The sequence below is a fragment of the Phascolarctos cinereus genome, unplaced genomic scaffold, assembly GCF_003287225.1.
Source record: "Phascolarctos cinereus isolate Bilbo 61053 unplaced genomic scaffold, phaCin_HiC Scaffold_726;HRSCAF=1367, whole genome shotgun sequence".
In the NCBI taxonomy this organism is placed as follows: Eukaryota; Metazoa; Chordata; class Mammalia; order Diprotodontia; family Phascolarctidae; genus Phascolarctos; species Phascolarctos cinereus.
The window spans coordinates 239,779,585-239,806,759 of NW_027556098.1; the positions used below are offsets into that span (position 1 = coordinate 239,779,585).

General features: G+C 39.1%; 1 protein-coding gene across 4 annotated transcripts in view; it reads right to left on the reverse strand.

Annotated features, from left to right (window-relative positions):
• Positions 1-27,175, reverse strand: part of LOC144454428 (uncharacterized) — a 192,401-nt gene that overhangs the window by 131,656 nt on the left and 33,570 nt on the right. Inside the window, exon 3 of one of the 4 annotated variants that reach the window (XR_013482775.1) lies at positions 38-266. The exons of the other annotated variants lie outside the window; for them this stretch is intronic. The gene's annotated coding sequence lies outside the window, so the exon portion shown is untranslated. Of the gene's footprint in view, positions 1-37; positions 267-27,175 lie in introns of those variants that run through there. 4 annotated transcript variants of the gene reach the window in all.

The window sequence follows — 27,175 nt, forward strand, 5'->3', positions numbered from 1 at the left end:
ATCATCTGAAAAGGAATGCAATTGAATGAATGCTTTATGATAAGCAAGTTTTTTTCCTAGAGTTTCTGGTTCATGACAGGTACTGGGTAGGTTAATGATAGCATGAGATTTGTAGTCAGAGGGCCTAGGTTTGAATCTTAGTTCGGGAACTCACTCTTACTTTGAGCAAGTCATTTTCCCTCTCCAAGTCTTGGTTTTCCCAACTTATGATTCCCTGCATTTCCAGTTTTTGCCCACTTTCTTCCTGTGTCATCCTCAGTCACCACCTTGAAAAAGAAGGAAAAAGTGGAAGGATGGCAGTTAACTTTTGGCTAGCAATGAGCACAAAGGCAAAACCAACTCTTATTTTCAGTTCCTACATAGGAAAAAGAAACTTATGTAGGCAGGTCTACACAGAACATAACAGAAGAAGTTGGCAAATGCCTAGCGATTTGAGTAGTTAATACCTATATAGATCATTAATAAAGACCAATCTAATTCAAAAGTCAATATAGGTCATTCAGCAAAAACAAAATCCTCTGTTTCCAAACTATTTTACAATGATCTCCCCACATTTTCAATTCATCATGACATTTCCCTGTTGTCGCTGTCGTAAAATAGGATTTTCACTTCTCTTGAAGGTATAGTTTTGACCTTAACTTATGATGGGCATGAAGCGTGTATTACTCACTTTTAAGTGAGGCTCTCAGTGTGATCCAACAGTTCAGTCATGATTCATGGGAATTACCTAGTCTAACATTTTTCACTGGTGCATTAAGCTCAATGAATTCCAATATTAAAGCAAAATAGGAGCCAGGACAAAAAAAATAATTTGGGAGGTAGGGAAACTTTATCTCTGGAGAGTCAGAATATCATTCAGGAGATTCAGCTGTGGCCATTTGCATAAGCATAATAATGTGCCTATCTTTTATGACTAGAAAATTATTTAGACATTCAGTTTGGAAATGGAAATTTATCATTCACAGCTTTTAAAAAGTATTCCTGTCTGATAGTCTGGCTTTTGTTTAAATGTTGTTCCCAAATCATAGTGATGACTGCCTCCCTTTCTTAGTCTGCCAAAGAGAATGCATCTCATCCCTTTGGTTTTTAATTTTGTAAAATTATTCCCTCATTTTTAAAAGAGTTTATGCCTTGTAGTCTGTTTATTGCTTTCAGAAATTACATTTTCTACCAAGAGAGTAGATGCATTCTTTTTTTTTTCAGTTTCAACAATGAGGGAAGGGAGGTAAGGAGAGAACCTCCATTAAAGCATTTTTATTACATTTTCCAATCTATTCCATTTTTAATGAAACTTCATGGTTTTAATGTTTCCTTAACTTTTCTTCAAATGTGCAGATAATTTCCTAATATTTTATAGAACTTATCAACTTTGCAAGGGAATATTTATAGAATAAAGACTATATTAGACTTAAAAAGAAAAAGAAAGTATATAGGCATACCTTACTTTAAGCAAATTTGCTTAACAAAAATCCAATTATCTGTGGCTTCCAAGAATTGTTTGCTTTGCAAAATGAATCCCTAAGAAAGGATTGTTGTTTTGGTTTTTTTAGGTTATAATAATATTAGCTGATATCTCTATAGCAATTTAAGGTTTTCAATGCTCTGTGTGTGTGCATATGTACGTGTGTGTGTGTATGTGTGTGTGTGTGTGTGTGTGTGTGTGTGTGTACTGTGCAAAATGCTAAGGATATTAAAATATTTTTTCATAATTCTTCCCATTAAGGAGCTAATACATTATATGTGTGTGTGCAAGAGATTTATAATGCATACATATATGTGTATATACACATACGTGCATATGTATATATGGTTATGTGTGTGTATACTCCTTTGAACTTCTCAGCCAAGACCTGACCCCTCAGGAAACCCATCATGCTATAAGATCACATCAGCCTTGGTACTCACGCCTCATCAGCACCTTCTGCCCCAAGGCCAGGCATCTCTTCGTTTCCCACTCACCTGCACTCCCTAGGATTTGCCATAGCTTCTCCCCGTTTTGATACCCTTTTCAACTTCCTTTTGTGCATTGTCTTCCCTCATCAAATTTTAAGGGCCATGGGGACAGGACTGTCTTTCTTTTCAGTATCTTTATCCCCAGCACTTTGAACAGCACCTGGCATATAATAGTCACTTAATAGACATTTACTGACTGACCAATAAGGTCAAGAATTATCTTTGCTTTTGTTTCTGAATCTCCAGCACTTTTATATAGCACTTGAAATTAATGCTAATAAATGTTTTTCCTTCATTCAATCCTCTCATTTGATCCTCACAACAATCTTGTGACGTAGGTACTAATATTTTCCTCATTTTACAAATAAGAAAACTAAGACTCAGTTTAAATGACTTACCCAAGGTCACACAACCACCATGTGTCAGTCAAAGGCAGAACCTGGACCCAGATCTGCCTAACTCTGAGTCCAGCACTCAAAGACACTGTATCAAGCATTAGGAGAATTAGGCAAGTTTTCCAATACATGTTCTTCTTTTATTATTTATTTATAACATTCTTTTCTTTTTAAATTTTGAGTACCAGATTCTCTCCCTCCCACCCATCCCCCCCTCCAATTTAGAAGGCAAGCAATATGATATCAAATACATATGTGAAATCATGGGATACAAATTTTCCCTATTAGCCACATTGGGAACAAAAAGAAAGAAAGAAAAATTAGAAAGTAAGAAAATTATACTTCAATTTGCATTCAGAGTTCATCAGTTCTCTCTCTGGAGGTGGATAGCATTTTTTTCATCATGAGTCCTTTAAAGTTGTCTTGGATCATTGGATTGATCACAGTAGCCAAATCTTTGACAGTTGATCACCATTACAACAGCATTGCTATTGCTATGAACAATGATTTCCTAGCTCTTCTCACTTCACTTTGTATCAGTTCATTTGGACTTGCCATGTTTTTCTGAAACCACCCTCCTCATCATTTCTTACAGCATAATAGTACCATCACAATCATATGCCATAACTCATTTACCCCTTCCCCATTTGATGGGCAATCCCCTCAAATTCTAATTCTTTGCCAACACAAAAAGAGCTGCCATAAATATCTTTGTACATGTGAGTACTTTTCCCTTTCTTATGATCTTTTTTAGGATAAAGACCAAGTAGTGGTATTGCTGGATCAAAAGATGTAAACAGTTTTATAGCCCTTTGGCTATAGTTCCAAACTGCTCTCCAGAATGGTTGGATCAGTTAACTACTCTACCAATAATGCTTTAGTGTCCCAATTTTCTCACATCTTCTCCAACATTTGCCATTTTCCTTTTCTAGCATATTAGCCAATTTGATAAATATAAGGTAGTATTTCAGAGTTGCTTTAATTTGCCTTTCTCTAATCAGTAGTGATTTAGAATATCTTTTTCATTGACTATAAACAGTGTTGATTTCTTCTTCTGAAAACTGCCTATTCATATCCCTTGGCCATTTATCAATTGGGGAATGACTGTCATTGTTATAAATTTTGCTCAGTTCTATACTCAGTATATTTTGACAAATTTATCAGAAAAATTTGCTGTAATCTTCTTTTACATTACTCATTGTCTATAGTAACTTTTAGCAAAATGTATTTTCCCTGATTATCTCTTTTAATTGGTTTTATGTTTGATTTTGCTTTGTCTGAGTTCATAACTGCTACCACTGCCTTTTTTACTTCATATAAAGCATATTAGCTTCTGCTCCAGACCTTTATTATGACTGTGTGTCTTTCTGTTTCAAGTGTGTCTCTTGCAAAAAAACATATTGTTGGATTCTCATTTCTAATACATTCTACTATCTGCCTCCATTTTATGGTTGAGCTATCCTATTCACATTCATAGTTATGGTTACTAACTGTGTATTGGCCCCCATCCCATTTACTTCTATTTCTTTTCTCCCTCTCTCTTTGTTTTGTTCTTCCTCAAAATTTTAAAGAAATTATTTTCTTCAGTGAACTTTTGTACTTCTTTTTCCATTTTACCAATTCTGCTTTTTAAAGAGGTCGTTTATTTAGCAGATTTTTGTGCTTGTACCATTAGGCAAATTCTGTTTTTTAAGTTGCTATATTCTTCTTTTAAGGTGTTTCATGTGTGTGTGTGTGTGTGTGTGTGTGTGTGTGTGTGTGTGTGTGTGTATGTATATATATATATATATAATATATACATATATTGGTGCCTTTTTTATAAAGCTATTAATTCTCTTTTCATAATTTTCTTGCATCACCCTCATTTCTTTTCCCAATTTTTCTTCTGCCACTTTTATCTCTTTCTTTAACTCTTCCAGGAATTCTTGTTGGACTTGTGTCCAATTAGCAATTTTCTTTAAGGCTTTGTTTTTAGATGTTTTCACATTGTTATCTTCTTCTGATGTTATGTCTTGGTCTTCCTTTCCACCATGGTTAAGTTCTTTTTTTTTTTATCGTTTGCTCAATTTTCCACCCTATTTCTTCACTTTGAATTTTATGTTACAGTTGAACTCTGCTCACCTGGGGTTGGGGGCACTATACCAAGCTTTGGGCTTTTTGTGCTGCTATTTTCAGAGCCAGTTCTGGGGGTCTGCAAGTTTTCACTGCTTCCAAAGTGGTGTGATCCAAGGAGAGGTGTGGTTACTGCTTTCCTGATCTGAGCTCTGGTATTTACCCAGGCTCCCCTGCAGCCACAAGCACTAATACTCCTCTGCTCCCTTGTGCTCCTCACACACAAAAATCTATTCCTCAAAAATTGGCAAATTAACACACTGTTCCTATATTAACATGTTTTGCACATAGAAGTTAAATGGTTGCTATCTTCACTGAAGGTGGTAAACATAACAAAATTGTGTTCCATCTTCTATTGCTAATTATTGTGAGGGAGGAGCTTAGAATCTAATGGAGGAGATGACATGCAAACAAATATAGACAAGATAGGTACCACAAACAGTCCTTATGAACATTTGGGGTGGCTTCTCCAAATTTGCACATCCTGCATTTTCTTTGAACCGTTTCACTTCTGGTTTGCTCATAGAGCACAGCACCTTCTCTGATATGGGCATGCCATGCCAAGTGGTCCTGTGCCAGTGTATCCCATGTCACACAGTGCTGCTAGAAATACATTGGAGTATATGGGGACATTTTGACTCCATGAATGTTCACAGACTGTCTTCCATGCCTCCCTCCTCATCCCTCCTTCTTGGCTTTCCTGGCTTCCTTCAAGTCCCAGCTAAAATCCCCCTTTCTACAGGAATCTTGTCCTGACCCCCCTTAATTCTAGCACTTTCCCTCTGTTGATTTAAGTTTATCTTGCATATAGCTTGTTTGTACGAGGTTGTTTGCGTACTGTCTCCCCAATTAACTGTGAGCTCCTTGAGATCAAGGACTACTTTTTGCCTTTCTTTGTATCCCCAACATTTAGCATAGTGCCTGGCACATAGTAGGCACTTAATAGATTGACTAATAATCGACTGACTTAGCCTTCTACCTTCTTGCTCCATAAAATAAGCAGAAAAATCTACACAAAGTTGTAGTCTGTGCCTTACCCATACCATTTAGACACATTATAGACACCTAGAAGAGAAAGATAGTAGATAGAATATTGAATGAACGATATAAAAAAGTATTTATTAGGTGCTTACTATGTGCCAGAAACAGTGCTTAGTGCTCAAGGTACAGATATAAAAAAAGGAGAGACAGTCCTTGCTTCAAGGCACTTATATTCTAACTGAAGCAGACAACATACAAGGGTCGTGATAACCTAGAAAAGAAGTTTGTTCTGGGGAGCCTGAAGGCAGGGGGTAACATGTACCTAGCTGCAGGCATATGGTGTTATGGCCTGGGTGAATGGCTGGATAGGATATGAAGTTGAAGCATGGTCTGGTACTAGTTTGCACAGACTCAGTCATTAATTAACTGAGCTGGGCCCTAGGATGAGAGTGCCAAAGACAAGTGAGATTAACTTTGGTGGGGAGTTTGGCACATAGATTCTGAAGACTCAGATGTGCAGGTCCAGAGTGCCTTATAAATGTTGAAATTAGATCTCCTAATGGTAGAAAGACTGGTGGAATACATTGGCATCATCAGGAAATAAGCAAGCACCTGCTTTTCTGTCTCACAAAAATGTCTATAAAGTTTTTGATCACTAATGATCATAAAATTACTGCATTTTCCTATGTTGGTATAGTATTGCCTTACCTAGCTGTCCTTATTTTTCAGTATTTTACTGCTCTCTGCTCCATCCTCCCTCACAATAATTAGCAATAGAGGATGGAACACAGCTCCTGCACTCGTATGAGTCTGATCAGGCATAGTCAGACACCCTGAAATTTGGCTTTAGCATAGGAATATCATTTTGGTCCTCTTTGAGAACAAAGGACAACAATCAGCAGACTTTTTGTGGCAGCAAAGAATTGGAAACAAAATAGATGCTCATCAATTGAGGAATGGCTAAACAAATTGTGGTACCTGAACATAATGGAATACTACTGTGCTGTAAGAAACGATGGATGTGATAAATACAGAGAAGCATGGAAAGGTCTATATGAATTGCTGCAGAGCTAAGTAAACAGAGCCAAGAAAATAATATACTCATTAACTACTACATTGTAAATGGATAGAACAATGACACACCAAAAAATCAAAAATAAATGTATTTTATATATTTGTATTTATATCAAATTACAAACAAATGTAAAGATTATAAAGACTTAACAGAATTCAAATGAAGAGATATGAGAAGACTCTTGCCGCCAATCCACCCTGTTGCTGTAATAGAGGTGGGAGGCCCACAGGAGTTATACATTGTATGTGTTTTCAGACATTTTTAATGTATTCGTCAGTTAGGGTGACTTTTTTCCTCTTTAAAAAAAAATACTTTGTCTTATGACATGGTTGTCTGGGAGGGGGAAGGGGAGTGGGAGACAGAGATAAATGGGATACTATGGTGATATAAGAAGTAGAAAAGGTCAATAAAAACTTCTTTAAAAAAGGAAAAGAAAATTCATGGAGTTCAAAGATGGAGAGTCTTGTATGGGAAACAGCAAGAAGGTCAGGATCACTAGATTGAAGAGTATATGGGAAAGAGTAAGATATAACACCAGAAAGGAGAGGGAAAGAGAAATGGCAAATTCCTGGTTGTGAAGGGATTTGAAGGCCAAACAAAAGATTTTATATTTGATCCTAAAGGTAATAGGGAACTACTAGAGTTAATGAAGGAGGGGCTAGTGACATGATCAGATTTACATTTTTAGAAAGATTGCATTAACAACTGAGTAAAGGTGGACTGGAATGGGGAAGAGCCTTCAGGCAGGGAAACCAACCAGCCAGCTATTTGGTAGTTAGGCATGTGGTGCTGAGGTCCTTCACCAGAGTGGGGGCAATGTCAGAAGAGTGGAGGGAGGGTATGTAAAAGATATACTTTCCAGATATTTGGAGACACCCTGTTTCCCAGAGCTAAGGCCCAGCAAGCCGGCTGTGCCCTGAGCTTGGTATAACAACAATCCTTCAGTTCTGGATGATCTCAGCCTCTGGCAAAGTGTATTGCTTTGACCAGCACCAAGTGTTCACTGAGGAAGCTATGTTTGGAGCTCCCCCTATTTCCCAGGATCCTGAAAGCCATCCATCACACCTCCTGTCATGCCCACAATCCCTGTTTCTTGTAACAGCTAAGTGAACCGAACCAGGTAGAGCACTCCTGTTTCCACCAAGCTAACTCTGGTTCTGTTTGTGTCTGGAAGACAATAAACCTGGAGGCTGTTCCCACAAGATCCAAGAACTCCCGCATTGTCCACGCAAAAGCCTGTCATGGGAACAGCTACTCAAGACCTAAGGATGATTATGTCATGCTCCAGCCCACTTGTGGTTTTTTTATGTATATAAAGCACTGCCTTGCCCCAGCATATTAGGCCCTCCTCCTCAGGAGGACTTCTGTTTGCAAGCATTTCCTGACTTTGAAATTAAATTTCTGTTTGTGTCCTGACTTTTCTCCTGCTGTCTGTTTCCTGTCCTGTTAACCTTACAAAGGTGAAATTAACAGGCTTTAGCAACAGATTGGATTGGGGGGGTGGAGGGTAGCAGGTGAGAGATCCTGAGGAGTTGAAGGTGACTCCTAGGTTTCAAACCTGGGCCAGGAAGGAGTGAAACAAAGATGGAGGCAAAGATAAAGGAGGAAATGACAAACAGAAGGATACAATAAGAAAATATCACTTCAGAGTTTGAAAACTTTAGTAGTGCTCATTATTTGGTATATCAGTTACAGGTAGCACCTCACTGGGCAATTCTAATTGTTCTTTAACAGGAAGTAGTTGCAGAAAGAAAAAACTTCAGCACATAAAGGGGGGGGGGGAGAATAAGCATGTATTTAGTGTCTACTATGTGCCATGCACTTTGCTAAGCACTTCACAAATCTGATCTCATTTAACTCTATGAGGTAGTAAAGAATAACTATATTGCCCTTAGAAGAGCTTTTCTTAAAAGCCAATAGAAACAGGGTGTGATAAAGTAAATCAATAAAACCTCCCATTGCTTGCTGTGAGAACCAGTCCCTGATAGTATTGTTAACAATGAAATTACTTGATTACTTTTAATATAAACACCATTATCTCATTTCTAGGCCAAAGAAAGGCAGGGAAAAGGTCACAATGCTATTCAGCTTCCAGAAATAGACCTGAAGCACAGTATGCTAAGAAGACTATTTACAGGGAATAAAAAAACAAAGAAAACAGGTAGCCCTAGTCTTCAAAGAACTCTTTCTTAGGAGAAAGGACACAAATGCATACCTATCTTTTTATTGGACATTTTGTTTTATTGGTTGTTGACAAGCAACATTGATTCAATTACAGGTAAAGTTGGTGCTAATTTAAGGAACCTTAATCCTAGCACCATTTTACAGGAAGAAAAGTCTGAAAAAAAGAGAGTCTAAGGAAGGAAAGCTCTTCTGGAGGGAGTGACATTGGAGGAGAACTCTTTACAATAAGGTTGAGAGTATTTTCCTCTCTCCAAACCCTCTCCTTCCTGGCATCTTCCACTTGAAAATGAGTTTCAGGGTTTTTTTCTAAAAAGCAATCCAAAATGCATTTGCTTTGATTTACCCTGCTCATCCCATTCCTCTTCATTTGTCTGGTGGAATTCCTTATGTGTTGCTATTGCTTATAAATCTGTACACACTAACCAGAGAACCAGAGCTCACACAATCTAAGCTTTAAAATTGAGGCAGATTTGAGCTTAATATATGGATGAATTTTGCAGCAATTAGGGCTGCCTGGAAAAGGAATGAGCTGCCCTTGAGGTAATGAGTTTCTGGTGAAGATGTTCAAGTCAGAGCCAGATGAGCTCTTGGCAGAAATGTTGTAGAGAGAATTTATAGACCAGTAAAGGGGCAGCAGGTCAGAGCAAGGGATCTGTGAAGTTTCCTTCCCATTCTGTAAATCTGGTTTTTTATGCATTAGTCCGCTAAGAGGAAGAAGGGATACAAAGACCAGAGATCTCAAGCTGGAAGGGATCTCAGAGGCCATCTATTCCAACCCCCTTATTTTACAATTGACAAAGCTGTTCAGTTGCTTTTTCAGTCCTGTCCAACTCTTCCTGATCCCGTTCGGGGTTTCATGGCACAGATACTGGAATGGTTTGCCATTTCCTTCTCCAGTTCATTTTACAGATGAGGAACTGAGGCAAACAGGGTAAGTGACTTGCCCAGGATCATACAGATAGTAAGTGTCTGAGATCAGATATAAACTCAGGAAGATGATCGTGTCTGATTCTAAGCCTAGTGTTCTATCCACTTTGCCACCTACTCCCCCCTCCACCACCACCCTACACACACACACACACACACACACACACACACACACACACACACAAGGTTAAACAATTTGAGTAAAGTCACAGAGCAGAAGCATCAGAGGCAGAATTTGAGCTCTATTCCTCTGATTCTTAGAGACACTGTAATTTCCACTCTACTATAGCAGGATCCTTCTTACCACCATTATATAAGCAGACAAACAAATAAAAATAACCAAACCTCTCTCTTTCCTAGATGGCCTCTTTTCTGGCGCTGCTAGCCCAATCAGTTTCCTTATTATTGTAAATTGCTGCCTTCACTACCAACAGCAGGGGAAAAAATGTGTAGAATCTGCTGCCCATATTAAAGTTCTGTTCTATATTTCAGTGTTTCCAAAATGATGTGCAGTTAGTTGGGCCCTATTTATCATCTTGTTTTCAGTTTCTGTTTGCCTTGGGCATCTTCCTCCTGCAACACAGCCATATGAGCCCAGCGACAGCACACGCAGTGCCAGATGCTAAAAATGCCATGATACAGAGGCATGTGACATGAATGTGAGCTACTGTTTCCATTGTAATTAAATGAGAATACTGTGGGTAAATTGTCACTAGTTCAGCACCATCACAGATAAGAGTCAACAGATGCCACTGCAAATGATTCATATATGCACAATGGCAGGATGTAAATATACCCCCTTTAAAGGGACATCAAAAGGCGGTTGCCCAGTGAAGTGTGCCAGATGTTGAGGTGAAAGAAAGAAAACAATATCCAAAAGGCCAAGAGCCTGGTGGCCTCTGTCCAGTGCCTCATCACAAAACTGACAGAATTTTTTAGCACACTTGTCACTTTCTTTTCTGAAGAGGCTGGAAACAGTTTGAGCATGTCTGTTGCAGGGTATGATTAAAACCCACTTGCAAAGCATCTGCTCCTGGTATCCCTCAAAACCACCAGCAGAACCCATCTTTACCAGCACTCAGCAAGTATAGTTCAGAACAGACAGCACAAAAAAGTAAGACACCTCTCTCTCACCTTTGTATTCGTTGGCTAACAAGCTTTCTTCTAATCACTTTTTCCCCCCAAAGTTATGGCTAATTGGAAAAAGGCTTTTTTCCCTTAATTCCCAATCCCTAAATCCCAAATAAGGGTTTCAGGGCAAACTACAGCTTGAAGGATTCTGTATATAAGTGAAAGGGAGCAGTCAACAAGCATTTCTTATGCTCCTACTATGAATTAAGTTCTAGGAATATAAAGAAGCAAAAGTCAGTCCCTGCTGTCAAGGAGCTCACAGTCTAAAGCGGGAGACAACATTTAAACAGCCACCTCCGAACAAGATATACACAAGAGAAATTGGGGGTCTTCTCCAAAGGAAGGCACTAAGAATAAGGAGGCCTCCGAAAGACCTGCTGCAAAAGGTGAGACTTTAGATAACACCTGAAAAAAGCCAAGGAGGGCAGGAGACAGAGATGAGGGAGAGAATTCCAGACACAGGGAACAGTCAGTGAAAGCACGTAAAATTGGAAGATGGAGTGTCATACAAGAAACAGCAAGGAGTCCAGTGATGCTGGCTTGAACAGTTCATGCAGCGGTGTCAGGTGTAAGAAAACTGGAAATGTAGGAGGAAGCCAGATCACGTAAGGGTTTCAGTTCCAAAGAGGGGACTTTCTACTTGAGCCTAGAGGTGATCAGGAGCCATGCTGTCAGGAATGGTATTTTGGCTCAAGAACATTAAGCCAAAGTTGCAAAATCATGAACTTTATAATGACTCATTCTGTGACCAGTATTCTTGAGCCTTAATTTCCTCAAATACTATCTAACACTACTTATTTTGCAAAAGGATTTAACCAGACATTCTATGTTGAAAGCAACAGTCCTTTGGGAGGAATTTAACAGAAGGCTGTTTTGTTTCCTGAGGAACTTCCAATACAAGGAACAGGAAAGAGGGGACAGGGCAACTTGGCAAGGATACTAAAGAAGCACCCACTGCCCCAGTGTAGGGGAGGAGCCAATCCTGACAAAACTAGAGCAGCTCAAACTGGGGGATGGGCCTGGGAAGAACAGGGAAAGGAGACGACACCACTGGGATGTGACCAGAGCCTCAGGCATGATAATCTTCAGGTCACATAGTGGGAACATAGTCTTATGATGCTTTTGCCTGGTAATACCTCCTAAATCTGTTACATCATGACATCAAACTCTCACTATTATTTTTTTAAAAATAAGTTTTATTGTCTAGAATATCAAGGGAAATAATGAAAAGAAATGCAAGGGAAGGTGGCCTAGCCATACCAAATCTAAAACTGTATTGTGAAGAGTCAATCATCAAAATTGCTTGGTACTGGCTAAGAAATAGAGTGGTGGATCAGTGGAATAGGTTAAGTACACAAGACACAATAGTCAATGACTATGGTAATCTACTGTTTGATAAGCCCAAAGACTCTAGCTTCTGGAATAAGAACTCACTATTTGACAAAAACTGCTGGGAAAACTAGAAGACAGTACGGCAGAAACTAGGCATAGACCAACATCTTACACCATATATCAAGATAAGGTCAAAATGGGTACACAATTTAGACATAAAGCATAAGACTAATAAGCAAATTAGGAGAGTGAGGTAGTTTACCTGTCAGATAAATTACATTATGAAATGCAAAATGGGTAACTTTGATTACATTAAATTAAAAAGGTTTTATACCAACAAAGCCAATGCAATCAAGATTAGAAAGCAGTAGAAAGCTGGAAAATAATTTTTATAGCCAGTGTCTCTGAAAAAGGCCTCATTTCTAAAATATATAGGGAACTGAGTCAAATTTATAAGAATACAAGCCATTCCCCAATTGATAAATGGTCAAAGGATACAAACAGGCAGTTTTCTGATGAAGAAATTAAAGCTATCCAGAGTCATGAAAAAATGTTCTAAATCACTACTGATTAGAGAAATGTGAATTAAAACAACTCTGAGGTACAACATCACACCTATCAGATTGGCTAACATGACAAAACAGGACAATGATAAATGATGGAGAATATGTGGGAAAATTGGAACACTAATGCATTTTTAGTGGAGTTGTGAAATGATCCAACCATTCTGGAGAGCCATTTGAACTGTATCAACTGTGTATAACCTTTGATCCAGCAATACCACTACTGGATCTGTATCCTAAAGAAATCATAAAAAAAGGGAAAAGGACTCACATATACAAAAATATTTACAGCAGCTCTTCTTGTGGTAGTAGCAAAAATTTGGAAATTGAGGGGATGCCCATCAATTGGGGAATGGCTGAAAAAGTTATGGTTTATGAATGGAATGGAATACTATTGTTCCATAAAAAATGATGAGCATGCAAGTTTCAGAAAAACCTGGAAAGATTTGCATGAACTGATGCTGAGTGAAGTGAGCAGAACCAGGAGAATATTGTACGCAGTAACAGCCATACTATGCGATGACCAACTTTGATAGACTTAGCTCTTTGCAGCAATGTAATGATACAAGACAATTTCAAAAGACTCATAATGGAAAATGCTATTCACATCCAGAGAAAGAACTATGGAGTCTGAATGCAGATTGAAGCATAGTATTTGCTCTTTTGTTTTTTTCTTTCTCATTGTTTTTCTCCTTTCTTCTGAATCCTCTTTCACAACATGACTAATATGGAAATATGTTCAATATAATTACATGTGTAGCCTATATCAGATTGCATGCCGTCTTGGGGAGGAAGGAGGGAGAGAGGGAGAAAAATTTAGAACTCAAAATCTTATAAAAGTAAATGTTGAAAATTAAAAATAAATAAGTTTTAAAAATATTTTAAAAATAGGTTTTATTGATTTTTTTAATAAAATTGTAGTTTTCCCTAGTATCCTTCACCTTTCCCCTTCCAGAGAGCCTTCTCATATAACAAATAGTATATTTTTAAAGGCAAAAAAGGAAAAGAGGAAAAAATCAATACAACCACTCAATACAATGAGAAAGTCAGAAAATATGTGCCATGCACAATATCTGCCTGCCTCCCACCTCCATGAAAGAGTAGGCTGGAGATCCCCTCTCAAGCCAAACAATATCTCTTATTTCATATCTCTTCTTTCAAGTTCTACTTGATATTTATCTCGCTATCTTTTTGATAGGTGAGATTCCTAGGTCCATTAAAGCAGATCAGGTGTTGAAGAAAACTAGGGGTTTTATACAGATGAGCAGGGACTTGCTTAAGTATATATGATTTCCCATCTCTGATATAGGCAGGGAAGTGTTTTTTATTGTGAGTATTTTTGTTGTTGTTGTTCAGTTGTTTCAGTTGTGTCCAACTCTTTGTGACCCCATTTGGGGTTTTCTTGGCAAAATACTGGAGTGGTTTGCCATTTCCTTCTCCAGCTCATTTTTAGATGAGGAAACTCAGACAAACAGGGTTAAGTGATTTGCCCAGGGTCACACAGCTAGTAAATGTCTGAGATCAGATTTCAACTCAAGAAGATGAGCCTTACTGAGCCTAGGCCCAGTACTTTATCCACTGTGCTACCTATGCCTATTGTGGGTATATGGGAGACATAAGTTTCTGGCATAGAAAGTTCTTAACATAGAAGATACAAGAGGAGATACCAAGCCAGAGAAGAGTGTATGTAAAAAGGAAGAGATACCAGGCTGGAGAAGAAGGTGTTTAGAGCAAATTCAGACCACTACAAAAAAATACAAGGTCTCAAAACCTAGAGGTTTCTTCCAGTCCAATGCGCTTTCATCCCAGTTGTAGGTATCTTACTCATTTACATGTCAAGATTAAATAGTAAAGGGAAGAAATAAGCATTTATTAAGTACTTACTATGTTTCAGGCTCTACACTAAACATTTCACACATTATCTCACTTAATCACAACCCTGTTGTACTGTTATTATTCCCATTTCATAGTTGGGGAAACTAAGGCAAAAAGAGGTTAGTGATTTATTTACCTAGGGTCACAGAGCTAGTAAGTGTCTGAAACCAGATTTGAATTCAAGTCTTCCTGACTCCAGGTCCAATGCTCTCTCTACTGAGCTACCTAGCTGCTTCACTTTTAGATAAGGCTAAAAACTCCTAGTTGTGCACAGCACTGTGCTAGGCACCACACAATGATAAGAATGGATTGAGACAATGTTAGGTAAGATCTTCCCTCTAAAAATAAGTTAAGCACTCTAAGCTGTTTATTTATTCTTTCAGGCATTTAATATCCTAGAGTAATAAGCTAATGGTATGTTAATGTGTCATTGCAAGTAATTAACAAAATCCATCTCTCTTCTTAGTAGAAACATAGCTGTCTCTTAAAGAGACTGTGTAGTCCAGTTCTCCTTCACCTTTCCACTATAAGAAAATAACATTCCCTACTCCCATAACTCAAAGTGAGAAAAGTAGATATTGAAGTCTATGCCGCCTAACTTTACCACTCTCTTCAGATCATTATCTCCTAATCTTTTGCTCCAACAGTATTAAATACTCTGTGGATCCCTCCATCATTCAATTCAACAAACACTTATTAAGCATCTATTATGAATGCAGTACTGTGCTAAGTGCAGGGGAACTAAAAAATTTAGCTCAAGCATAATCCCCACCTTCATGAGTCACCCGTATCCAACTACCTGGATCACCTGGATCACATTTTTCCTTTCTGCCTTGTCCCTTACATTCAACTTCAATGACTTCCACATCACTATTGATGATACTTTTTAGAATCTTTAATCTCAAAATCTCTTTTCCTCCTCAATTTTACTGCCATGTCTCCACCAGTTAGAAACCAATCAGATCATACTTTAGGCTTCATCCTTAAAAGGCACAGTTCCTCACCCAAACTCTCTAACTCAGTATTCTCAATCCCACATGGCAATCTGTGATCCTCTCATTTCTCCCATTCTTCAATTCCAAGCATCCTCAATGGATCATTCAAGAGAATTCAGTGGCACTTATTAAGGCATAACTGTGAATACAGCATTATCCTAGGTTTCAAGGTAAATATAAATTTTAGCTAAGGCAAAGTTCCTACCATAATGCAACTTCCAGTATAGTTTTCTCAGGCCAATTGCTCTATTCCCATTACTCTCTACTCTACCTAGACTATTGTTCAGCTATTTGAATGTTATTCACAACCTACAATCCCTTGCCCTCTTGACATTCCAATAAATTCATGCCCAACCTAGATTACACTCACCATCCACCTTCTTTTCTCTTGGGCTACTAAGCATTCTTAGGAAGTCATGTTTTCTTATGTAATACTCTGTCATGGTAATTAGTCCATTTTAACCCTAGGGTCAATTTAATGGCCCTAACATGCATATTGTTAGTTCCTTCATCTGTACCTTTGGGAGCTTATTTTAGATGAAAAGCTGTGGATCTGATCCCAATTGCTCCATGACTTCAGTTAGGAAAATTCCCATCATTCAGGTAGGGTTGGGCTTTCATTCCTCCCCAAGGTTCTACTTCTGACTCTCTAGACTTCATCATTTCTTAACTGACTTCGGTGTTGCCATTGGAGTTTGAAGACTCTGAAGGAGCCAGTGAGGTTGACAACTTTGAGCAGTTCTACCTCACTTAAATCTAATTAAATCCATTTCATGAGCAAATCAAAACATTACCCTTGTGATGTCATTGGTCCTTTTGGAGAATAAAGGAACAACAACTGCCTTCTCACCCTGGAACAGCCTTCTACCATCCTCCCATTGTAAGTTCTTCCCAGAATCTCCATTTTAAGGAAGAGCACGAGGCAAACCATCCTTAATTCTTCTTCCAGCTTTGCTTCTGATTCTCCAGACTATGACAACATGCCCCCCCAGCCCCCTACTTGGGGACCTTTCCCATCCTCTTTCACTTTTCAGCATCCTTTTATGTGTTCTCTTCCCCCATTACAATGGAAGTTCTTCAAGAACAAAGACCATATTTTGATTTGTTTACATTTGTGATTAGCTCAGTCCCTGGCACATAGTAAGTCTTTAATAAATGCCTGTTGGGGGGCAGCTGGGTGGTGCAATGGATAGAGCTCTGGGCTTGGAGTCGCAAAGATCTGAGTTCAAATCTTGCCTTAGATACTTGATACTAGCTATGTGACCCTGGGCAAGTCGCTTAACCCCAATTGCCTCAGCAAAAAGGAAAAAAAAAAAAGCACATTAGGCCACAGCAACACCAGAGGTCTTCATCATATATGTCGGGGCAGCTAGGTGGTGCAGTGGATAGAGCATCGGCCCTGGATTCAGGAGGACCTGAGTTCAAATCTGGCCTTAGACACATAACACTTATAAGCTGTGTGACCTGGGCAAGTCATTTAACCCCATTGCCTAGCCAAAAAGAAATAAATAAATGCCTGTTGGCTGCCTGCCTTTCTATTTACATCTGCATCTATTCTGTTTACATTTATGTCTGTTCTATTACATCTATTTTACATTATAGCTATTTCTGTCTATTTGTGATTCAGGCAAAATTCAGATTACTGGAAATGTTTCAGTAACAAAACTTCAGATTACATTGTGTCTGTGGACAGATAGGCAATGGAAGGGGAAGTTGGAGAAAGGACAGAAATTTTCTTAAGAATTCTCTCAGTCCTGGAGTAGGTGGGTACACTGGTGGCATCAGCTCAGATCTTCTGTTCTGAGATGTCTATAGGGTCAGTGGCCATCTTTAATACCTCCCTTATCTGCCACAGTTCAGTCCAACCTTCTTTTTCTCCTTTCACTGGTTGCTTTCCTCAATGTTTTCAAACCATCAGAAACTCTGTCTTGTTCCGAGATAGCTCCTATCTTTTATATAAATTCCTTCGGGCTAGCCAAGTCTCCTATGCAATGGTTTTAATTGATTCAAGAAGGTAGCACAGGCTCTTTTCAGCTTGGTTGTGACTGTCTCAGTCAAGAATCGTTTCTTACCTAGCAAAGCTAATTGATTTTAAGTATGTGAGATAATCAGTGGAGTTCCACTCTTAATCAAACTTTAATTGGCCTTTGTTATTTTCATCCAGAGGCATCTAGGGGATGCAGTGGATAGAGTACTGGGCCTGGAGTCAAGAAGACCTGAGTTCAAATCCAGCCTTAGACACTTCCTAGCTGTGTGACCCTGGGCAAGTCACTTATTGCCTCTGTTTCTTCATCTATAAAATGAGCCAGAGAGAAATGGCAAACCACTCTGATATCTTTGCTAAGAAAACCCCCGATGGGGTCATAAAGTCAAACACAACTGAATAACAGCAATTCTCATCTGTCCTTTTATTCATTTCTCATTAACTTTTTAGCACCCTAGGAATACCAGATATTTTCCTTTTTCTTTTCCTTTTCAATCTGAGAAGATGACCTCAAGTCCCACTTCACAGAGAAGATAAAGGCCTTCAGGTATGAGATTTCTCATATACCCTAAACTTTATTCATTTAGTAAGGACTTATTAAATACCTACAATGTGCATGCAATACACTGTTAACCACTTTGGGGATATACAAAGATATATATGATACAATTCCTATTCTAGTAGGGTTGATAAGGCATGTCATATAATACAAGTTAGAATATGAGAAGTGCATGAGATGAGTACAAAGAGCTATGAGGTGGAAAAAAAAAGATGCTGAAAGAAAGATATTTCCACCTAAAGAAATCAAGAGCAGGCAGTGCTTAAGGTGTGTCTTGAAAGATGTCTTAAAGGTTATGAAAAGGTAGAGAACACATTCCAGGCATAGAGAATATTGTGAACCAAGATGCAGAAATAAGAAAGCAAAGAACATAGTCCAGAGACAATGCATATGGATGTAAGCAAGATGGAGTAGTGTGAAATAAGATTAATTTGGTGCCATATTATGGAGAAACATAATCGCTAAGCTGACAAGTTTGGACTAGAAAGATCAGATGTGGGACAGCTAAGTAGTACAGTGGATAGAGCACCAGCCCTGAAGTCAGGAGGACCTGAGTTCAAATCCAGTCTCAGACCAGACACTTGGCACATACTAGCTGTGTGACCCTGAGCAAGTCTTAACCCCAATCAGAAAGAAAGAAGGAAGGAAAGAAAGAAAGAAGGAAGGAAGGAAGGAAGGAAGGAAGGAAGGAAGGAAGGAAGGAAGGAAGGAAGGAAGGAAGGAAGGAAGGAAAGGAATGGAGGGAGGAAGGAAGAAAAGGAAGGAAGGGAGGAAAGGAGGGAGGAAAGAAGGAAGGAAGGGGAAGAAGGAGGGAAGGAAGGAAAGGAGGGAGAAAGGAAGGAAGAAAGGTAAGAAGGGAAGGAAGAAGGGAGGAAAGAAGGAAGGAAGGAAATAAGGAAGGAAAGGAGGGAAGGAAGGAAGAAAGAAAGAAAGAAAGAAAGAAAGAAAGAAAGAAAGAAAGAAAGAAAGAAAGAAAGAAAGAAAGAAGAAAGAAAGAAGAAAGAAAGAAAGAAAGAAAGAAAGAAAGAAAGAAAGAAAGAAAGAAAGAAAGAAAGAAAGAAAGAAAGAAAGAAAGAAAGAAAGAAAGAAAGAAAGATCAGGTGTTTGTAGCTTGTCAAGGACCTTGAATGACAAGCAGAGGAGTTTGAAATTTCCTCAATGGGCAACAGGGAGCTTCTGAAGATTTTTGAGCAGAGGGGTGACATGACCATATCTATGCAAAAGAAAGATTATTCTGAATTATTATTCTAATAATTATTATTATTTAAAATGGAATGAAGAGAAGGTCAAATGATCTTTAAGGTGACCACTGCAGTAGTCCATATGAATCATAATGAGATGGTAGTTGGAAGAGAAATTAAGGAACAAATATGAGAGTAAGTTCTCCCTGTCACCCTGTCAGCTGGAAGTACAGAGGCCACTCATGGTCCCAATATCACTGTTGAGCAAAGCAAAGGAGCTTTGACTCGTTTTGTTTCTGACCTGGGCTAGTTTGCCCCATCTTAGGCAGCGTGTGTCCCCCTAACCCTCAGTGTCTCGTGGACTTAGTGTGGTTACCAGATCAGCTTAGGCTATTGAAACTTAGAACTCCTAAATTCAAGTAATCCATTAGCCTCAGTATCCCCAATACCAAGGGTTACAGATATGTATTTCCCATTCTCAGTAAAAATATGGGCATGGCAACCAGATATGGTCATTGATTTTATTTGAAGAGAAGTAAAATAACACCAAGATTCCAAATGTGGAAGGCTGAGTAAATAGTAGTATCATAGAAAGAAATAATGAAATCAGGATAAGCAGGTTCCGCTATGAACATCACATTTTAGGAAGGATATTAATAATCTGGAGAGTAATCCAGAGGAAACCAGAGTAATTAAGGGCCTTAAATTCATACCATATGATAATCAAATGAAGGAACTAGGCATGTGGAGTCTAAATAAGTCTAAGGGGGAGGGGAGAAATAATGACTCTCTTTAAGTAAGTGAAAAACACAAGGAAAAGGGATTGAACCTGTCCAGAGAGGACAGTACTAGGGATAATGGGTTGAAGTTGTAAAGAGGCATATTTTGCATCTAAGTAAGGAAAAACTTTCTAACAATTAGTTACCCCAAAGTGAAATGGGCTGCTCCAGGAAATAACTGGTTGTCCCTAACTAGAGAGATCTTCAAGCAAAGTGGCTGACCACTTATTGGGGATATTGTAGAGGGGGTTACTCATGTCCAGATGGCCTCTGAGGTCCCATCCAATTCTGCTGGCCTTCTGTGATTCTGTTAGTGGCAGCCCTATTCTTGCAGCCATGCAGGCTCACAACCTCAGAATCCTCTCGGACTCTTCCCTTTCCCTTACTTCCCACACCCAATTCCTTGCCCCGTCATTTAAGTGTTACTTTTAAGACGGCTTTGGTGTCACTTCTACCATGAAGCCTTCCCTTATTAGTCCCTTCTCCCTTCTCAAATATTTCTAGAACACTCGCTTCATTCACTGCTCACTTCATTCCCTCCCTTGTAGTATATTTATCACTGTCAATGTCACATAACCACAGTAGACTGCAAGCTACTTTGTGAGTGTATCTCCAGCATCTAGTGCAATAACTTACACATAGTAGGCACTTAATGTTTGTTGAACTGAATTAAAAGAAACTATACCATGTAAAGACTTTCCTACCACATGGAAGGAAAGGATAAAGGCTGAATGAATCACAATATACAGAATCCTAATTCAAAAGACACCTAAGAAATAGTGTCCTCCTAATGCCTTGTTTTATAAGTAAGGAAACTGAACCCCAGAGATGCATCGTGATATAAAGTCACAAAAACAAGTGCATACTTTATTTTAAACATTTCATCCTTCATTCTAAAATCAAATTAAATTCTTTCCAATTTAAGGGAGCTGGGGACTTTAATTTTTTAGGTTGAATATTTCTATATTTTTATGGATTTTTCGCCTCTCCTCAGCTTTCAAAGCCTTGGATATGATTTCTCTAATCAGCTAAGATTTCTTCCAATTTTGAACCTGTCCTCTTCTATCATATCACCCCGAACTCGAACTTACTAAGCATCTTATCACCTAGGTCTTTGACAAAAATATTAAATCACGTTTCCTACAGAATCCAATTTGTTAGGTTTCTCCTAATCAATTCTGATCCAACTAATAACCATTCTCTGGTTCTTACCCCACTTTTGTGTGCTCATGAAATTGTTCTTTGTTCTTACCTACTTCTACCTTCTGCAGGAAGTGAAAGAAAACGATGTTTGGAAACATACCTTTACAGACTAAGAAATGAACTAACATGTGAAATAGAGGAAAAGCTTATCTCATTTAGGGAAAAAAAATCTCTGTATTTCAGACTTGAATGTGCTTTTTAAAACGTTCAGGAGCAAATTGCTGATAGTGATAGCCCAAGAAACAAACCCAGTAAGACAACATTCTATGTGACAAAATGCCAGTTAAGAGCTTTTTATCTGCCTTCCCTTCCCTAGGAGAGCTAATAGTAGGTCTTTTTTTTTTCTCAGCTCTTTTTCTTAAAATAAATGTTCTCTCTCTCTCTCTTTCTGTGTGTGTGTGTGTGTGTGTGGTGTGTGTGTGTGTGTGTGTGCCTCATCTTTTTTGAGACTGGATCCCTATGCATGGTCCAGGCCAGAAGTACAGCAGCCACTCATAGATCCAGCCACACCACTAATCAGAAGAGGAACTTTGACCTGCTTCATTTCTAATCTGGGCTGATTTGTCCTATTTTGGCAGGTCAGTTGGTGTTATGCTGTCCATCCTGCTGGGGCTCAAAATATTGGTGCCAGACACCGGATCAGCTTTAGCCCACTGCAACTCAGCTCTCTCCTGAGCTCAATCGATCAACCAGCCTCAGCCACCCCACTAGTGGGGATTAGAGGCTTGGACCACCCCTCTTGGCCACGTTTTATATCTGACTGAAACTCTGCAAGGCACCACATGCAGAAAAAAAAACCTTCCTTTGCTTTACTTTAATGCTGATATGAACAGCATTTGTTTTTACTACTTTTCACAAACTGACATCAACTAAACGCTACTAGCTGGATTCTTTAAAGTTATAACTTGTGCCTTCATTTTCAAGAAAAACAAAGGCACTGAAAGTAAATTCATTTAGCAAATATTAAAGTAGCTTAATCAGTTACAATTTTTGTATACCAAAGGATGATTTTCTGAGCTAAAATCCATTCATAATAAATGTTTTTCTAAACAGACAAAGTTATTTTAGATCTGGAGAAAGAGAGAGAGAGAGAGAGAGAGAGAGAGAGAGAGAGAGAGAGAGAGAGAGAGAGAGAGAGAGAGGGAGAGGGAGGAGAAAGACAGAGGGGTTGAGGAGGAGGAAGAAGAGGAGGATAAGGAGAAGGGGGGAAATAGATGCTGTATAGCATATATTTCATTTTATATGATGGGACCAGATCATTTTTTGTGAGCCCCCACCCAGAATTCTGAAAAAATTTCTGTCCTAGAATCCCCAACTGGAGGTCTTTCTAGGGAAGGAAAAAAAGCAATGAAAAGACCTAGTATTCCCAAGAAAGTTGTTTTCTTACACTCATCTGGGCAAGAACATGTTTCTGCTTCTGTGTAAAACAAGAGATTTACATGGCGTTAGTTTGTTTTTGTTCTTTTATAGCATAAGAACCTAGAATTGGAAGAGGTCTTGAGAAGCCATTCCATCTATTGCCCCGTCTTCAGTCATTCAGGACTGCTGCTCCTAAGCTACATTGCTTGTTATTTTATTCAGATGACAAAGAGAAATTGTAACCACTTTCAAAACATGCAACCCTTCATTTGGTGACCATCTCCATCTTTCACCTGAAGCCTGAGATGGCAGCAGGCTTCCAGTAGCAGACTGCTATATCGGCATTACAGGGGCACCAGTCCTCTCAGAGAGCTTTCTTCCTTTTTCCTTGGAAACTGTCAGTTCTCATTAATGCTTCTGACAGCTCACTGGAGCTAGGGCACTTTTCCAGGTGGAAGGTATGACTGTCAAGTCTCCAGTTTATAAATGCAGAACAACATCTGACATGACAACTTCAATTACACCAGTGCCCAGAGAAAAGTCCCCATCCCTCATATCACCTCCATCACTTTCCCATCTCCTGTAGATGGAGATTACAAATGATTACAAATGCATTTGCTCTGATAATTGAAATGTCCCTTTGGAAGGAGAGAAAGGAGTCTTTCAGAAAGAATAAAATGCCCTCAAAAAGAAATTGATTATAGACGCATCTGTACACAGGATAGTAAAAGTGGTTTGTCTGTTTGTTTCAACTTAAATGAATAAAAAGTAAATGTGGCCATAAGAAATCTGACAGAGGAAACAATGCATCCTATTGGCAAGGGACTGTGCAGATGTTACATTAAACGTGACTGCATGGTATGCTATGATATTGGAAAAAAATAAAAAGAGATTAGTGCTATTTTGGACTTTGTAGAAAAAAGCATTGTGTCATAGAGCAAGAGGATAGTTTCTCTCTAGGTAGCTAACGAAACTGCATCAGGAAGGTGGTATTCAGCAATGGGTGCCTAGATACCCCCAAATGCAGCACCAAGACAGATTGGAAAGGATTCAGAGAAAAGAAACAAATTTGGTCGGTGATATCAAGGTACCAAAAGAACTAATTTCTATCTTGGGCATGATCATAATCAAGGAGGAACATGACAAGTTTTTAAATCAGAAAACCTGAGGCCCACCACCAGAATCCACTCTCTCCTCCCCAACCACCACTCAACAGATGTTTCAACAGTTGGATTCTAATTTTCTAAGACTTCATTATCAATCACCAACCTGTGAACTTAAGCTAACCAGCATTAAGAATGTGAAATTTTCCTTCCTAAAAAAGAAATTGCTCTTCTTTTTCTTCAAGTAGCCAAATAAAGGATAGGATCACTACCGCTCCTCGAAATTCATTGAGGAAGTTATTGGGTAATCAATAAGGGGGTAGTTGGAGACAGGGAAATTAGAAAGGAAAGCAAAAGTGGGAAATCTGAGAAAAGGTAGAGCAAAGTTTCGGATGTCGCAGATAACATGTTCTATTCTCATTAAAGCTAGTGACACCTTACAGAGGATGTATGGTAGCTGTAGTGTGCTGATATTGTTCCCTTTTATTTCCCTAGTGTTTTATACCCTTTGATTTATGATCCTTGAAGGCTGCAGTATGATTCCAAAATGGGGTTTGTTATCAGATGGCTGTACAGTTCTGTTTATAGGGTCATAGAATTTAGAGCTGGAAGCAACCTTCGAGTTCATGGTGTCTATTCTGACTCCTTCATTTTGTAGATGATCCTGAAACTCTGAGAGGTGAAGAAACTTGCCCTAAGTTGTATTGAAGTTCAGTTGGCTTGAAGTCCTCTTATCAATATTCAGTGACAATGTAACAACAGGAGACCACATCTTCTGCCATAGTGTACTATAGGTGCCGTATGATTTTGGAAATTCTTGATACCCTAGGTTGTATGCTGTGATTTGGGTAATCATGCATATGCAAATAAGAATAGCAAGGTGGTACAGTGGACTGAGTGCCAGGCCTGAAATGAGGAAGACTCTTCTTCCTGAGCTCAGCTCTGGCCTCAGACATGTCCTAGCTATGTGACCCTGGGTAAGTCACTTAACCCCATTTGCCTCAGTTCCTCATCTGTAAAATGAGCTGGAAAAGGAAATGACAAACCACTTCAGTACCTTTGTCAAGAAAACTGCAAATGGGGTCACAAAGAGTTGGACATGACTGGAAAATGACTGAACAACACAAAATATGCAAATGTGGCTCAAGCTCCCTTCTATTGCATCCTCTATGAACAGACCAGGAAGGAACCATAAATTAAACAGCATTGCATTTAATCGGGACAGAATAGCAACGTAAATAACAGAAAAATCAATCAATACAATCATTCTTGATCATACACAGATGTTGGAGCTACCAATTTGCTGATTTGATACTAGTATCTGTTGGAATTGTCTTCTGTTACATCAGCTTCTTTTGAGTGTGTGTGTATGGTGGGGGACAGAGGTGAAGAAACTATTGCCTCTCTATAGGCCAATGTGCCCCAGAAGCTAATCAACACATTTTTAGTCTTTTTATTAGAAAGAACCTACAGATACCTTGTGAATAGACGTAGGGGTCACTTAGAAAGCTGTCAAGACCTTTGTCTAACTCTCTCCTCCCAACAGAAAGCCCTTAGCCCTCACCCTTAGCTGGGTTAGGGTTACTCTCATCATCCCTCTGTCTGCTAGTAGCTGTGCCATGCAAGGAGACATTTGGCAACACTGGAGAGGGAAGAGAGTTGGTAAACTTTGACTGACATTCTTGCTCTGCACCTTTACGCTAGAATAATGTTTAGCTAATATGTTCCCTATTTGGGGTATCTTTAGGTACCTTAAAACAGGTAGCAATTTTATCTTCTTATGATACTTTAATACTGGTCACATGTTGAAATAACAAGTGGTTTCATTTTAGTAGTCGAAGTGGCCTTATGAGGATTTTAGGGTCCAACCTCTCAGCCCATGCCATTTCTCTTCAGTAGCATCTTTTCTTTCTTCTTTCTCATAATTAGCCTATTGATCAGGTCCTAGGGTACTGTCAGGATAGAATACAGAAGACTTTCTTGAGAAGAGTCTCTCTAGCAATTAGCACAAAATGTTTCTCGTTGCCCTATACTTTAATGCTATACTACCAAAGACTTACATAGCATGAGGCAACTAGCACTTTGCCCAAGTGTACCAATATGTGAGAGTACCTACATTTCCAACATTCCTCCATGTTTCATAGTCCTTTGGAATCCTTGCCACCTACCACACCCTCACCTGGCCTCAAAGTCATGAAAGTCCCTTAGTCACTCTGTGAGGGTCCACCTTCCCTTACCACTGTGCCAATGCAAATGAACCCAAGTGGGGCAAACTGTCCCAGTTGTGTTGGCAGATCTGCATCCTTGAACCCCCAGCAACACTGGCCAAAGAGACCTCCCCAGCAGCATCACTGGGGTTTCTGTCTCCTCCCACTATCCATTCACACTCAACTGGATTTTCCCCACATGCCAGAATTCTTAGTTGTAGGCTTGGTTCGTTATAGCTAGCATGTCCCGAGGTTCCAGCTAGGACTTCAGGTCCAGGTTCTTCTTCAGTGCCAGGTAGAAGTTTGGCTGCACCAGTTTTCCATGAAAGTAGGCATCCTATTAGGTAAGCCCAACCTCTTTGTCTTACTTCCCCCATGTAACCCAGTGGTGCCTATATGAATGGAAATAGCATTTCAAACCACCCAATGATCAAGGCATGGAGGATACCTGGATTATTTGAAATCTGAGACCCTTCCTAGAACTTCCTCTTCTCTCAAGACCTTTTTTAGTCACCCCTAGCATATGCTGCTGAATGTAGCTGGAGAAAGTCGTGAAACTCTGTGGAGTACACTACAGGTTAACTCAACTGGGCCCTCACTGAAACAAGGTGATCCTTTTAAACCTCTCTAATAAATTTACTCTTCCACCCACCATAGTGGTTTTTCCAAATGTTTTCATCCTTCCTCAAACCTTCATGGCTCCCCTTCCTCCTACTTTGTCTTTAAAACTTTATCTCACCAGAGGGGTTGTGGGAAAATTGGGACACTAATGTGCTTGAATCAAAGGGTATGCCCTTTGATCCAACAATACCACTATTGGTCTGTATCTGAAAGAGATTTTTTTAAAGGGGAGGTAGGGATGGGGGAAGGAACTAGTTGTATAAAAATATTTGTAGGAGCACTTTAAGTGGTGGAAAAGAATTGAAAATTGAGGAAATTGCACATCATTTGGAGAATGGTTGAACAAATCACGGGATACATGATTGTACAATGAACTAATTATCATGATACATGACTATAATGGAATACAATTGTGCCATAAGAAATGATGAGCAGGGTGGCAGCTAGGTGGCACAGTGGATAGAGCACCGGCCCTGAAGTCAGGAGGACCTGAATTCAAATCCAGCCGCAGACACAAAACACTCACTAGTTGTGTGACTCTGAGCAAGTCACTTAACCCCAATTGCCTCACTTAAAAAAAAAAAAGAAGGAAAGAAAGAAAGAAATGATGATCAGGATGCTTTCAGAAAAACCTAGAAAAACTTACACGAACTAAA